Raw genomic sequence first — 4,339 nt, forward strand, 5'->3', positions numbered from 1 at the left:
GGATGGAACTGGAGAGTGTGATGCTAAGTGAAATAAGCCATACAGAGAAAGACAGATACCATATGGTTTCACTCTTATGTGGATCCTGAGAAACTTAACAGGAACCCATGGGGGAGGGGAAGGAAAAAAAAAAAAAAAAGGACGTTAGAGTGGGAGAGAGCCAAAGCATAAGAGACTCTTAAAAACTGAGAACAAACTGAGGGTTGATGGGGGGTGGGAGGGAGGGGCGGGTGGGTGATGGGTATTGAGGAGGGCACCTTTTGGGATGAGCACTGGGTGTTGTATGGAAACCAATTTGTCAATAAACTTCATATAAAAAAAAACTGAAACATTACACACACAAAAAAAATAAATAAATGTAAATGGTCTAAAAGCTCTAATCAAAATACATAGAGTGGTAGAATGGATAAAAAAAACCAAGACCCATCTATATGTTGCATACAAGAGACTCACATCAGAATTACAGACACATGCAGACTGAAAGTGAAGGGATAGAAAAAGATAATCCATGAAAATGAAGTGGGGAAAATAAAGCCAGGATAGCAATACTTATAATAGAAAAAATATGCTTTATTTTTTTTTTTTAGTTTCAAGTTTTATTTAAATTCCAGTTAGTTAACATACAGTGTAATATTAATTTCAGGTGTACAATTTAGTTATTTCAGGTGTAGAATTTAGTGATTTATCACTTACATACAACACTCAGTGCTCATCAAAACCAGTGCACTCCTTAATACTCATCACCCATTTAACCCATTCCCCCTGCCCACCTCCCTTCCAGCAACCCTCAGTTTGTTCTCTATAGTTAAGAGTCTATTTTATGGTTTACCTCTCCCTCTATTTTCTCCCTATGTTCATCTGTTTTGTTTCTTAAATTCCACATATGAGTGAAATCACATAGACTTTAAAACAAAGACTATAATGGGGAGCCTGGGTGGTTCAGTCGGTTAAGTGTCTGACTCTTGATTTCAGCTCAGGTCATGATCTCACAGTTCATGGGTTCAAGCCCCACGTCACACTCTGTGTTGATGGTGCAGATCCTGCTTTGGATTCTGTCTCCCTCTCTCTCTGCCTCTCCCCCACTCACTTTCTATCTCTCTCTCTCTCTCAAAATAAATGTTTTTTTTTAATTTAATGTTTATTTATTTTTGAGAGAGAGAAAGAAAGAGAGAGAGAGCACACAAGCAGAAGAGGGGCAGAGAGAAGAGGGAGACATAGAATTCAAAGCAGGCTCCAGGCTCTGAGCTGTCAACACAGAGCCAGATGTGGGGCTCGAACCCATGAACTGTGAGATTATGACCTGAGCCGAAGTCGGACACTTAACCGACTGAGCCACCCAGGCGCCCCCCAAAATAAATAAGTTAATTAAAAAACATTAAAAAAAAACAAAGACTGTAACAGAGACAAAAAGGGCATTACATTATCATAAAGAGGTCCACCTAACAAAAGGATATAATGATTGTAAATATCTATGCACCCAATTTTGTACCCCTAATTATATAAAGTAAATATTAACAGACATAAAGGGAGAAATTTATGGTAATACAATAACAGTGGGGGGCTTTACTGTCCACTTACATCAATGGATGAATAATACAGGTAGAATATCAATAAGGGAACAATGTATTTGGATAACATATTAGACCTGATGGATGGGCTTAGCGGAAACATACAAAACATTTCATTCAAAAAGAATGAACATTCTACAGGATAGATCGCATGTTAGGCAACAAAACAGGTATCAACAAACTTAAAAATCACCGAAATAATATCATGCATTTTTTCCAACCATGTTCCAATGCATGAAACTAGAACTCAGTCACACAAACTGACACAAAACTGGAGAAATCACAAACGTATAGAGGATAAATAGCATGCTAATAAACAATGAGAGGCTCAATAAAGAAATTAAAGAGGAAATAAAATTAACTGACCATATAATTGTGGGTTAATTTCTAGGTTTTCTATTCTGCTCCATTCATCTGTGTAGTCATTTTTGTGCCAGTACCATATTGCTTTTATTAGTACAGCTTTGTAATATAACTTGATGCCTGGAATTGTGATGTCTCTAGCTTTGCTTTGTTTTTTTCAGGGCTGCTTTCATTATTCGAGGTCTTTTGTGGTTCCATACAAATTTTAGGATTATTTTTTCTAGTCTGTGAAAAATGTTATTGGTATTTTGTTATGGATTGCATTAAATGTGTAGATTTCTGTGGGTAGTATAGACATTTTAACAATATTTGTTCCTCCAATTCATGAGCATAGAAGGACATGGATGGAGCTAGAGAGTATCATGCTATGCAAGATAAGTCAGTCAGGGAAAGACAAATACCATATGATCTCACTCATATGTGGAATTTGAGGAACAACACAAACAACCAAATGGGAAAAGAGAGACAGAGAGGCAAACCAAGAAACAGATTCTTAATTATAGGGAACAAACTGATGGTTACCAGAGGGGAGGTGAATGGGGAGATGTATAAAATAGGTGATGGGGATTAAGGAGTGCACTTGCTGTGATCAGCACCAGGTGTTGTATGGAAGTGTTGGACCACTATATTGTACACCTGAAAATAATATTACATTGTACGTTAACTAACTGGAATTTAAATTAAAAAATTAAAAAAAATAAAATAGAGATATAAAAAATAAACAATAAATTGAAAAATTTTTAAAAAGAGTAAATAAAAATACACAGAGATAAATAAAAATGAAAACATAATGGTACAAATATTTGGGACAACAATAAAAGCAGTTCTAAGAGAGAGAGATATTGATATAGGCCTACCTCGAGACACACAAAAAATCTTAATCTAACCTTATATCCAAAGAAACTAGAAAAAGAAGCAGAAATGAAGTCCAAGGTAAGTAGAGGAAAAGAAATAATAAAGACCAGAGTGGAAATAAATGAAATAAAGACTAAAAAATAAACCAATAGAAAAGATCAATGAAGCCAAGAGCCAGTAAAAGAAAGAGAGTACACAAATAAATAAAATCAAAAATAAAAGAGAGGTAACAACAGCTCCACAGAAATACAGAAATTAAAAGAGAACTCCATGAAAAGTTATATGCCAGTAAATTGAGCAATCTAGAAAAAACAGATAGCTTTCTAGAAACATACAATGTTTCAAGTCTGAACAGACCAATTACTAATAACAAAATGCAGTATGTAATCAAACAACTCCCAACAAAAAAAAAGGCCTAGACCATATAGATTTACTGGTGAATTCGGCTGAACATTTAAAGAAGAGTTAATACCCTTTCCCCTCAAATTATTTTAACAAATAGAAGAGGAAGGAGATCTTCCAAATATATTCTACTGGGCCAGAATTACCCTGCTCCCACAACCAGACAAAGACACTATAAAAAAAAGAAAACAACAGGGAAATATCCCTGATAAACATAGATGCAAAAATCCTCAAGCAAATATTAGCAAACCACATTTAACAATACATTAAAAGGATCATTCATCATGATTAAGTGACATTTATTCTGGGGATTCAAGGATGGTTCAATATATAGCAATCAATGTGATACACCATGTCAAAGAAATGAAGGATAAAAATTATATAATCATTTCGGGGCGCCTGGGTGGCGCAGTCGGTTAAACGTCCGACTTCAGCCAGGTCACGATCTCACGGTCCGTGAGTTCGAGCCCCGCGTCGGGCTCTGGGCTGATGGCTCAGAGGCTGGAGCCTGTTTCCGATTCTGTGTCTCCCTCTCTCTCTGCCCCTCCCCCGTTCATGCTCTGTCTCTCTCTGTCCCAAAAATAAATAAACGTTGAAAGAAAAAAAAAATTAAAAAAAAAATTATATAATCATTTCAATGATGCAGAAAAAGCATCTGACAAAGTCCAACATCTGTTCATGATAACGACTGTTAACAAAGTGGATTTAAAAGGAACTTACCTCAACATAATAAAGGTCATATATGAAAAGCCCATACCTATCATCATACTCAATGGTGAAAAGAAAGAAGTAAAACTGTCACAACTTGCAGATGACATGATACTATATATAGGAAACTTTAACAACTTCACCAAAAAAAGCAATTCAAACTGAAAAACAAATTTGGTAAAGTCACAAGGTACAAAATTAATAACCAGAAATCAGTGTTTCCTTTTTTGTTAGAGAGAGAGAGAGAGAGAGAGAGAGAGAGAGAGAGATAAAGAGGGGGAGGGGCAGAGGCAGAGGGAGAGAGAGAAGTTTAAGCAGGCTCCACGCCCAGCATGGAGCTTGATGCAGGGCTCAATTTCAGAACTATGACATTGTGACCTGAGTCTAAATCAGGAGTCAGGCACCTAACTGACTGAGCCACCCAGCCACCCCAGATATCAGCA

Source organism: Lynx rufus, unplaced genomic scaffold, assembly GCF_022079265.1.
Source record: "Lynx rufus isolate CCGP_SWC_20201006 ecotype Redwood Valley unplaced genomic scaffold, mLynRuf1.p SCAF_42, whole genome shotgun sequence".
NCBI classification, from domain to species: Eukaryota; Metazoa; Chordata; class Mammalia; order Carnivora; family Felidae; genus Lynx; species Lynx rufus.